This window comes from Ischnura elegans, chromosome X (genome assembly GCF_921293095.1).
Source record: "Ischnura elegans chromosome X, ioIscEleg1.1, whole genome shotgun sequence".
Lineage (NCBI taxonomy): Eukaryota > Metazoa > Arthropoda > Insecta > Odonata > Coenagrionidae > Ischnura > Ischnura elegans.
Genome location: NC_060259.1, coordinates 40,290,466 through 40,303,491, shown reverse-complemented (window position 1 = coordinate 40,303,491; position 13,026 = coordinate 40,290,466).

Below are 13,026 nucleotides of genomic sequence, written 5' to 3'. Positions count from 1 at the left end.
GTCCAACATATCACTCACAAGTCCACCACACAATCCCCTTTTCCAACCAGTGACAGATTAAGGGGTGGGGAGGATGTAGGGATAACTGCCCCATAGCCTCATATTCCTGGAAAAATCTGTAACAATAAGAAAGATGCTAATAATTAAAATGACTCTCTTACAACTTTTTATTTCACTGGCTCAAAAAACAATGTTTGTTCATAATATGAGAATATCAAAAAGCATCTAGTCAATAAAAGTCACATAAACGCTGAGAGGCATTGCATGGGCGCACTACCAAGGCGCCGTGAAAAGTGGTCCCCTGCAGCAGGGGTGCAGCTAAGAATTAAGGCTAGGGGGGTTTTAGGTGCAACTAATATGTACTTTGGGGTGTGGGGGTATTGCATACCCGCCAGGGTAAGCGAAAGTTGGGGGGGGGGGGGCCCTCCTCCAGAAAAATTTTAAGATTAATGGTTCAAAATGGCGAGTTTTACGGCTTTATGAGGGATATTTGAAAAATCCTTATACTATTCTATGAGTAATACTGATCTAAATAAGTAAAATGAATTAAAGTTATAAATTTCTCTGAGCTCTGGGGGGGGTTTTATCCCCCAAATCCACCCCCCACTCGCTGCGCCACTACCCTGCAGAACTATGAACTTAATCCGCTCATGTTTCAGCGCCATACTTATCAAATAGTTTTGCCACATTAAACCTCCCACTCTTATCCAATTATTATCTTCTTTAACTTAACCCAATTCCATCCACCATAGCCATACGGCTACATTCTACCATTCTAAGCTCTTGAAGTAAACCCGCACGCTTCTCTGCTGTCGAACTCTCACAAATATGATAGTGAAGCTTGCAATAACTTAATATACTCATTAATTCATTATTAGTATGGATTATTTTAACTTTCCTTCATCCAAAAATACGTTTTCCCCGAAATTTCATCCTTTCATTCTAGGTCACTCGTAAAAATTGAACAACACTAGATTCTGACGTTGAAACCATCCAGCGTAGCTGCATGGCAGCGGGTCATTCTGATGATACAAGTTTGTGTATCACCAGAATATTTGACAGGATTAATAAAAACAAACATGCGTACCTAAATATATTCACAATCGCAAGCAGAAAGTTTTGTCAACGGAAATTGATTAAATTTCCAGTGGAGACTAAAAGTCACGATATTGAGCCTCCAGAGTCGAGTCACAAGTGTAAATGTTAGTGAGGCAACAGGGATGAGCTTCTAAGACTTAAATTCCAGTGAACAGGCATACTCAGCTTTATTAACACGTTCCGTGCTCATGACGTAGCGTCTACGTCATGGCAGTCACTACCCAGTGACTGATGACGTAGACGCTACGTCATGATTCCCTTTTGCGTTATATTCCGCCCTGAGCGCCAGCCACCGCTGTTAGGGTATGGGAGAGGGTCAGTCACCACTCTTCGCCTGTTTGCCGTGCGGAAAGCTCCGAAAAAAATTTTTTTCAATTTTTTCTGTGTTTTTCTATTTTACCCGGTTTTGCTCTGCAAGGACGTCTTTGGGGGTGGCTTTTTACAGTGTATTTTTTGATTACTTTAATTTTATAATGCAAAAAACAGTTGTATATTCTCATAATTGTTCTTATACCTTAAAAAAAAACTTTTACAAATATTCAAAGCGAAATAATAAAAAGAAGCTTTTACATTTGACGAGGATAGGTAATTACTTTATTACAAGGTATTTTATCTTTCTTTGTGACTTTTAACGCAATGATTAGATTGTGTTTATTTAATTGGTTTTTACAAGAAGGAATACAGATATTTTTCCCTTGTTGCTATTTTCATTTTTAACGTCAATTAACGCTATCGTGGTAGATTGCTTAGCTGGTTGCCTAATTTCGGACATACTCCAGGTATGTGTATTTTTATCCTTACGATAACAATAAATGCTTCCGTTCTTATACTTTTTAAGTTTCAGAGTGAATTTTATTTGCTATGATTTCATCATGGCAAAATTTGTTGTTATCCCTGTTTATTTGCTGCTATGCATGAAATAATATATTTCCATAAATTTTACAATAACTTCAGTAAAGTCCTGGTTCCACATTGCAATTTATTTTTACTATTTACATTTCCTGCACAATAGCCAGACTTCCCCATCCTTATGTTCACTAGCATTTGAATTAGAGACTCATTACTTGATTTTTTCCATAATATCCGAAATACTTACAAGCATTCTATTTGGCATCCTCCCCAACAAAAAAAATGCCTAAGAGAACAATTTCCACTAACCCTTACACATACCGCCGAACTCGGAGAAACTGATCCGGCCCGAGGATATATACATCCGAGGATATAAAATGGGCAATACGTGTCCTGAAGGAAACCATAGAAGAATTTCCCCACTTTTTGGCCTTATTTTTCGTGCTAGAATTATCCAAATCTCCCGTATCTCCTATAATTGAAAAGCTTGATCTTTATATGACTTGCATTGGTTCAGGAGAGAGAAGTCGCTTGATCAATTCATGTCTATTCTCCAAGCCGTTCAAATCAACAAGAACCTATCTACGTTCTCTGACTCTAACACTCCTCTGGCCCACTGATTATTCAAAATTAGCCCCATATAGACGCATTCAAGGAAACAGTGGAAAAAGTAGTGAACCGCTCACGTGACCTAAGTTTGGAAGAGTCTATGATTCCATGGAGAGCTAGGCTGGGATATAGTGAATATATGAGGGGAAAGCGCTACAGGTACGCAATAAAGTTGTATATGTTGACGGAAGCAAAGGGTTTGGCGCTGCAGGTTCTCCAACTCAGAAGTGTCTGGAAAAGGGGAGTCGGAGAAGATGGTAAACAAATGATGGAGGATCATTTTGACTGAGGCTAATCCTTTCATATTGATAACTTTTATAACAGTGTAGCCAGTTCTAGATTCCATCCAAATGGGAAACCTAACTTGACGGGGACACTGAGGAGAGGCAAGAAAGTTATTCCTCTTTTGGTGCTCTGCTACGAATTAAAGAAAAGTGAGGTGGTGGAGGCCTTTCATGAGCATAAAATCGGTATCCTAAGGTGGACGGATTAGAGGGAAGTGCGGATGATCATCGCTGAATTCAGTGCAAAAAATGAACGAATCTACGAAAAGGCGAGGGTGCACGCCAAGAAAGCCACAGGCGGTGGTTGAATATAGCAATTAAAATTGTGGCATCGATCATTGGGATCAAATGATGTCTGACTTTCCCATTGAAAGAAAATTCATCTAATGGTACTAAAAATTGGGAATCCACCTACTGAAATCACTGTTGCTGAAACGTAATTTTTATTCAAAGAAAAGTTTTTAAAAATTCCTCTCATCGACTTTCTAATTCCAGTTATAGAATCTCTTATGACAATATCTGTACCTTCGATCCCTTTGAGGAGATAGTCATCCTAGTCTGCCTCAACCAAAACCAAGGGCTTATTAGGACTTATATAGGATTTCCCCGATTATATGAAAAACACGATAGACAGAAAAGACGAAAACAGAAGAGATGTAGGCAGTGCTTCAAGAATAATGTCCACCAGGATACATCATATTATAGCCCCACCTGCCTATCTGATCCTCGATTGTGTCTCGACTGTTTCCAGAAGTATCACAAGAATTTGTGATGCGGAAAATTATTTACCCAGCGGGAAAAAATTATTTTTTAATGTTTACCTTTTATATTTTCTATTTCAATATTTATTTAAAAAGATATTATTTTATGCAAAGTTTTTAGTGACTGAAAAATTATTCTAAAAATGCTGGTCAATTTTTGATTTGTAAAACAATATGTTTCATTGCAACAATTCTTCGTTTATACAAATTTCCCCTTTCATTTATAAACCAATGTATATCATTATAAAATCTTATCCAGAGGATATCATATCGTTCATAATAATTTTTCCACCATAGGGAGCAACACTTTTGCTGGAAATATTGGTAATACTCGCAATATTTTCTTTTGAGCAATAAAACATTTAAAATCGTATTTAAATGTATCATTTCCAGATTATAAAAATAATGTTTGCTGCATTACTATTTCCATTATTTTTTTCCAGAAAATGATAAAGTCTGAACGGGTTTTCGCTACAGTACTGACAAAGAGCAAAGAAATGTGGGAAACATGTAGGTGTGTTGCGGGACGGGTATCAAAAGTTTGACAGGATACTTAGAAAATTTAAATTTCAAATTTTTATCAAATGAAGGGTTATTTTTTAAAAAAAAGTGCGAAAACATGTAGCAGGCATCACAAATCATAAGATCACGTCGTTAAAATAATAATAAAAAAATACAAATTTTTGCCAAAAAGTCAGCCACAGGGCATTTTCTTCAAAAAACGGTCAGCACGGAATGTGTTAATAGTAAAAGGTAGATTTTTTAAACAGTATAAAATGCACAAAGAAGTAAAAAATAAGCTTTTCATTTCTCGGAGAATAAGCGGCGTAATCTGGAATTTTAGTACCTAATGACATTCCTATACAATTTACCAACTTATAATTTCCAAAAGAAATGTCAGGGAATATTTGAAAACCATATTTTTGACATTTAGTGGTTTATTTAGATGAATCTTATATGCGGTACATTAATGTTAGCTTTCTCGCTTACTTTTTATGAATGATATTAATAACTTATTTAAAAATAGGCTACAATGACGGGTGCCACCATATCACAAGATTAATTGTGGAAATAAGAGCCAGCAATAACATTGGTCCTTTCCGGACAAATATTTATTTGAACGGCTTCAAGCACCTACCTTTCATTCATATTTATTGTTACTCTTGACTGCTTACATTAACAATGATCGACCTAAGAGAAATGAATAGCATGTGGTCCTATTTCACCACCTCCCCGGCGCTACGATATTCAATAACCGAGATCAAATATCCTGATGACAGACTTTTGCTAGCGATGGCTCAGCATTTCACCTTCTATTTTTCATTCAAATTGTTTCACAGCACTCGCATAACTCATCTAAAACATTCTAAAGAACAGTCGATAAGCGACCTTGCAGTTCGGAAAATTAAAAATAATACAAATTATTTAAAAAACCGCTTTTTAAAAAAGCCGTATAAAATTCAAACAAGGCAAAACAAAAGTTTTTCAGCACTTGGAGCATAAAGCACGGGGATCTTGATTAGGTTGATTGTAGAATTTTATCAGGGATGTGCGAGTATTCAAGTCGAGTCGAGTAGTTGGTTCTCGACTCGAGTGCTTCGAGTAGCATTACGAATTTCGAGTCGAGTAGTTTCGGTTACAGAGCTGTCGAAGCCAGTAAGTCCAGAAATCTGCCGACAGGAGGCGCTATCATGAAGCTCATGTAATAATATCGTTTATAATGTCTATAATTTGTTCTAATGCCTTAGCCTAGGAGTTTCAGCTTTTGTATACGTAACAGTCAGCCACTATTTTTATCGACGTAGTCGCCGAATACTTTTTCTTCAGTCGCGGCGGCCGACCGCCTTCCGGCCTGCCAGCTTAGTCGGAATGGACCACAGCATCGCTCATATTATCCTTTGCGATACTATTATACCCTACCATACTTTCTTTACTTAAACTACGAGAAAATACGTAAAAATTGCTTTGATATCTATGGAAAAAATGCAACTTTATGTCTTTAAGCCTATTTTAGTACTACTCACGTCCGACGTTTTCATTTATTCCCTCGCACAGTGGGCTGGAATCGAAAAAATGTTGCCAAAACCTCGAAAACGATTTTTTTGAGCTAAGAAGTTGAAATACATATGCTCAAATATATTGTGTATAACTTGCCAAATTATTTTTTCCTGCGTCTTCACGTTAACAATATATTTGAGGTCAAAGTTGCACAAATTTAGCGAAAAACGACTACCCTCGATTTTTTTCTGAAAATAGCCAACTTTATCCTCGTGCATTGGTTTCATGACTAGTTTTATTAACCAAAATATTATACCATCTTCCGTCCATGGTCCACGGCCTCCTCTTCCATGTCTCCCATGCCTATTTAAAGTTCTGCCGACGAGGTACACGCGAGTGGTTTTTTGCTGATATTTTCACAGTCATATTCTCTTTTTACTATTGAAATGCACTTGCACATTTGGTTGTGCTTCTGGGGCGATATCAAACGGTTTTGTTGTATTCATGCTGCTTTTATTGAAAACCGAAAACTTCGATTTTTTTCTATGCTGGTTAGTTTCATACATCCAACCGTAAAAGCATCTATTTTTGAAGAGGTAAAGATGATGTTCCATTTTGATTGCATTTCAATTAATGTTTACTTATTATTACTTTGCTAAAAAGTCTTTTAGCTATTTTGATTGAAAAATTGAATTTACTGCACGTAATTTCGGCTTGTACTAATGAGTTGACTATTTTTCTAATTTGCATTTCCTAATTCCAATACCATCTTTTCCATTTTATTACGTACGTATTTTTATAAATTTCTCTCCTTAATTCCATCTAATTTTAGGCTCTGTTTTAAGTTTAGTAAAAAACTTAGGCATAAATATCTCCCAATGAAATTTCACGTTTTCAGCTGTATAATATCCTATTGTAATGTAGGAAGCAAATATCTAATGCTAAAAACATTTATGTGACGAAATATATTGCTACAAAATTGCATTTTGCATCAGATAAGGATAGTAACTTAGTGATTTCTAGAATGGAATATTTTTTTGTAAATACATGAGGAAGTGGAATGAATGTTCAGGAGTGAACAAAAGATTCATTTAACGTGACTGAAAATGGCTCAAGACAGTAATTGATATTCCGAAAAGCTTTCTTGAGTGCTTGCAGAGTACATCATTCTTATCCAGTAAGTTTATCGAGCTTGTATCCTTGATTTAAGTAATCTATGACTATTCCTTATGCGGCAATATGTATATGTTGCTTTAGTTTAATCAATGCAGGTCAACGTCCAGTCATATGTTTTCAGGGTTGTAGCGAGAGAATGAAAAGGAGGAAAACGAAAGGCATTAGATCCTCCCATTCTGCTGAAGATCTTTCGCTTGCAGCAGCAATGAATGAAAGGGAAAAAGGTAATGAGGCTGCCTCTAAGCTACTAAAGGAATCTACAATGAACACACCTCGGAGGCAAGAAGGACCCTTGCCAAGTGGAGAAAATTCAACCCCCAGTCTTATATGATGTCAGATGAAGAGGCCCTCTCATTAAGTAATTGTTTCCATGCAGCTCACGAAATTTCAGTACAAGGGTCTTTGAAAATCTGTGAAATGCCATGAACATAATCTCTACCCCACTTATGAGAGACTGAGGCGAGCATAGAATTCAATTTACCCGAGTGAAAATATTGTAGCAGATGTATATGAAGCTACCAAAAGTCTTCTGGACCATCTCGAATCAGAACGTGCATTCTACAGAGCCAAGTCTCTCGTCGCATGTAAAGTGCACTTTAATTTGCAAATACGGCTTTGACAGCAGTTTGGACTTGCGCAATGTATCCATGGGAGCGAGAGCCTGTCTCATAAATTCTTGTTCGTGATCTCCCTCGTGCCTCTACATTTGGTAAAGGAAGAAACAGGCACCTAATATTCAAAGGTTATAGCACCTAAAATTCTTCACAATTATCCTAGATATTATCTCTAAATAGCCACAGACCCTATAAAAACAAATTTTGTATTGCACCGACCATACTCAAAGTCTTCATTCACGGAGCTGATATTTCAAAGCAGTTCGTTCTTACCTTGGGAGAACTATTGAGGAAGCAACAGAAGCGCCAAATAAGGACGTGAGAAAGTTCCATGAACGGTTAACTAAAAAAATATCACGAATGGCCACAAATCAGGATTTATTCCGAAGACAACCCCTGACGTCATATCTGATACTTACAAACTTTACGCCAATTCAACTGGAAAAAAAACTTCCTGCTTGCCGTAAACGTAATTTTTGAAAATGAAAAACAATTCTTGAGCTCAGATAGTGAAAGTGATAAGAACTCGTCAGATAGTGAATAAAAAAAGTAATTTTTTTTATTGCTGAAAGTGCTATTTTCTGTATTGTAGTTGGGAAAAGTGTGAATCGTGTTATTATGTTTATGTATTGTTTGTTCAGTAAAACATTTCAAATAAATAGTTAAATTTCAAATAATAGTTTATTAAGAATCATTACTGTGATATATTCTTAGAAGATTTAAATCAATACTTTCAAATAAGCATAAGGCATAACTTAAAAATCAATTGTATTTCTATGAAAACATATGTGATCCGATGTAAGTAATATGCCTTCCGAAACTTCCACGGCCAGCAGAAGACCATAACATAAACAAGGTCGAAGGGCTCCGCACTTCAACAGTGCTATAAAACGATCCTTGTGGGCACGCCTTTAAATAGGCATGGGAGGCATGGAAGAGGAGGCAATCGATCATGGACGGCTCTTGCCTAGAAGGAGAGATTGTTTGTTAATGAATTAGTCTGCTTCCCTACTTAAAGCACACGATGTGAGTCCATTCGCCGTGGTTGTATATGGTGTGCACTTAAAGAAAGAAGCCTTTCAGTGTACCCCTTGCAGTGCCCAGCGATTGCCTAACAAGAGTCATTTGTAGCAATATTCATTAATTTTACTTTGTGGTGATTATTTTCTATGACTATTATATCTATTATCCAGATATAAAAGAGACTGTGGCTATATCGCATTCACACGCTTGCCGCGTCGCCGTACTCTCCGCCGACAGCGGCCAGAACCGGAGTCGACCGCACGCTCGAAAAAACGATGTAAAATTCGGGGTTGCAAGTTGGAGCAAGATTTTACTATATATTAACATCGTAGAAGCACCATAGAATGACGTGGCATAATCAAATTTATCTTAAACTGCAGCGTCATCTTTGTGCGCTGACGGTACTGTTTCGTGGTTATTGTTGGATTCTCCATCCTTTGAATTATTACTTGTTGGAATTACCATGGATGTGTTTTGCTACCGTCACGAAGCACAAAGTTTTGGGTTTAAATCGTTCATATGTCATTTTTATTTCCTTTCCTTCATGTTTCACTGCGGAATTAATGCAACGACTAAGAGCTTAGTTTCTCTGGTTCCTCCAATGAAGAAGAATTTAAGTCAATGGAGTATGCAACAAATTATTCATTACAATTCATTTTTACCGTGGACAATATTTTAAAATCCTTGATTGTAGCCAAACATGCATTTATGACAAACACGAGGTCGTTTTATCATAGGTTGCTGTGTTCCGAAAAAACATTCACATTAAACTTTCTACGAAACCAAAAGAGATCAAGTTCGGTTCCGTCCCTTGATGGTTCTAGGTTTTTATTTGTCGAGTATAGGTAAGCACCAATTTCTTATATTCTCCCATTAGTTTCCTGTACATGTAGTTGATGTCTTCAGGATCATGTGCAGTTGTGACCTAGAATTCGGCGGAAATAAGATTTGAAAGCAATATATTATTATGCAGAGGTAAACCTATTCTTCCATATTTCGCAGTCCTGTTAGTCCTTATCCCTATTCGTTTACATTTCTTAGTCTCTTAAAAGCTGTAAAAATATGGTTATTGCGCTTTAAATTTAATATAGTCATTGCTTTAAAACTACACTTTCTTATTGAACTACTCTGATTCTGTGTGTTCAAGTTCTTCTGCGTCCGTATCAGCGTCTTTACTGCACATGTTCTAATTTATCAATGCCATCACTTCCACTTTCCCAATGAATAGACAAGTATATACGCAAAAGGTCCATTCGCAATAAAATCTAAACAACAGTTCAAATGGGTTCAAAAATACGCATAAAAAGTATTACTCCCAAAGTCCGGCCAAGTGGACCGAGATTAGAGCTTAGACCGTTTAGGAGTTTGACTTCAATTGGAGATTAAAATTTTCTCAGGGGCTGAAATTAAGCATGGTTTCCTTACCACACCAATGTCAGTCATGTAGTTTGCCACACAAAAATGCATTCTCGAAATAATTTCTTCGCAGGTTAGATTCGATTTGTCAACATGAAAAATAGGGAGGAATGGTGTACAAAAATATATCGATTGACCAATGGGTATTTCCTATATGCCAGTGTACCTGTATATCGTAAATAACGCTACATACCGTTTTTCATCAAGCCATTATTTTGCAGTATACCTATATTTACAGCAAAACCCTATAAAAATATCAAAAAAATCGTCAATGACTCCAAACGCGATAAGTCAGGGATGAAAAAAATCAGCCTCTAATGCTTCACCCTTTCATTGAAATTCGGGAAAATATAGGCGATCTTTCTTAGGTATGAATCATCATATTTTTTAGTTTATTGCTCATTCTCCAGGAATAAGATACTGTGGTCACCAGCAAGGCGCATGGGGCCAATATTCGAAATTAAGGTGTCCCTCTAACGAATATATGTCATTCAAAGCACTTTGACTCTAATGGTAACGTAACTCTCTCCAAGCAAGCAATTTAGGGTCCAAGTACTCGAATAAACTTTTCTTAGTATGTTATGCTAAGCCTGACACGTATAGTTACAAAAATGTCTCTTTGAAATCGGTTTAAATATTATATAAATATTTTTGTTATTACCCATTAAGGCAGTTTAAAGGCAATTGAAGCCACTCAGGGTGCTAAAGTCATGGCATATGATTTTGAAGCGCCATCTGCCAAATTCATAAAAAATGTTTCCTTCATGGCCTTTCCGAATCGAATGAAAAAACATTGATTTCAAACGTTGGCTTTTTTCTCGGCGTCCTTCTCTAATTTCTGTATATATCCATTGGTCTACATTTCGAAACAGTTCCTAGGATACTCTAGATAGGCAGCCCCGGCAGTCTTGATCATGTATGAATTCAATTGCACTGTCAAGTCACGAAGTCTCTCATAAGCCTGTTTAGAGGACGGAGATTTGATTACGAAGTGAATGAAATCTTCAATTGGCTCATTTAAGTATATAAATAACGCGAAAATGAAATAAAAATCAATTTAAATTTTGAGTTAATGGGTATTACTCCCTTTGGACAGGAATGTCAGATATAGTAATCCAATGGAACTTCCGTAAGCATAAAAAGCCAAAGCATCATCCTACCAAATATTGCAACACTACATTTTTTACACAGTATTAAAAATATATTCTTTATAAGCCCTTAAGCATGTCAATGTAGAAGTAATCAATCACGATTGAAAATTCATTGGGATTAACAGTATAATAGAGGACCTAAATTTTACAAAAGAAAATGGTTTTTCACGTTTTCTTCAGCTCGAATGAAAACAAAACAATTTTTTTAAACGTTTCACTTTTTTCGAGGTGCCCTTTCTTCGACTGAGGAACGCCTTAATTTCGAAGATTGGCTCCATACGGTTTGCTGATAGCCGCTGTTTCTCACTGCTGGATAAAAAATAATGCTCATAGTTTTTTCTTCGCACCATGTAGTCACGCAACGCATCCACCCAAGCAGCAGACGATATCCACCGTGTATCTAAATAAGGTTGATGCATCCAAAACACGTGATGGATATTTTTAAAAAGTTACGTAAATATCCTATTTGTTACATCCACAACGAGTTATTTTAGTATACCGGGACTAGCCGCGGTGATAACTTTTACGGAGTCACCCGCAATGCACAAATTGTGCGAAAAATCCGCAGAGGAAAAATCATTCGCCTTGACCGGGATTCCGGTCAAGGCGAATGATTTTTCCTCTGTGGATTTTTCGCACACAACGAATAGTTAAAATAGCATGAAATAGATATCCAAGTAGTAATTTACGTGATACTCTTAATTGACATTAAATACATATGGTCCATACGTATCAAACAAAGCAAAGGAAGGAGAAGACTAAGTCTAAATACAAAAAGGGTTAATAAAAATAATTATTGTGGAAAAAGTTAATGCACTTTTTTCATGATCATTACCATCAATTCAACAAGTAACACTTATTTCCTTAAAAATATTTTTATTTCAAACGATATCCATATGTAACATGTATTCAGTACGGAATTGAAGAGCAAAAATGTTTTGTATGTGTGTCTGGGGATTACCAAAAACCGCAGTAAGCATAGCCATAATCTACTCATTTGATATTGTGAAGATATCTAAGAGATGCTGTGATATGGACCTCCACGTCCACCGTTGGGCATCACTGAAACGTTTTTTTGTGGGTCCTTTGGATATTTGACAGATATCCATGCAACGTTTGTTGGTTTAACATGGATATTACACGGATGTCATATGTTAACGTCAACAATATTGTCTGGCTGTCGTTGAGATATTGATTACTCCTTGGGAAAACTCAGCGCTCGGCTTCATGTCGTATGGTGGGTTCCACAGCACTTTTTATGCCACACGAGTTGAGGTAAAACGAATGATATCTGATGAATTTTGTAATCTGCTTGGAGCAGTGGCTTTTTCATATTGATAAATTATTCTTAAACATTATTTTTAAGCTGTTGAAATAAAATATTTCATTGGAGAGTTACCCTAAAGATTGCCATCATTTCGTTTTTCCGGAAATTACGGGGTTGCGCCCCACTTAATATGCCACTGTACATTTAAATTTACATACTTTCCCGCAAGCCACCTAAAGGCGTGTGGCAGGGGGTGTTAGGACACCAACCGTTTTCATATAAAAAGCAGATGCTCGAACAAAAGTACGACTTAGATTTATTAAAGTTCTTTATGGTTCAGTGGAAAAACGAATTCCCATATACATATCCGTTCGGTAAAATATTTCTCTTAATATATCACTTCTCTTGAACCTGTATATATAGTGGGGCTCAAATATGACATTCTCCGTGTCGCTCATAAAGATACCTATTACCAGTTGTTCAAGCAATCTATGCCTAGCGCGCAGCCTTCGAGTCTCTAGCGGCTCCCAGCCAAATTCGCTTAACATCTGGGTAACGCTGTTAGTACTCCCGTAGTAGTTTTTGACGAATCGTGCGGCTTTCTTTTGTATTTTATTCAGTTCACAAATTAAGCTTTTCTACACCGGATCCCATATGCTCGCTGCATATTCAAGTTGTGGTCGGACGAGTGGAGAATGGCATCTTTCTTTTACACTCTAATCCTCCCCACAATGCGCTTGACAAATCCTTCAGGACTTGTCAAGCGCAAGACAAACTTCT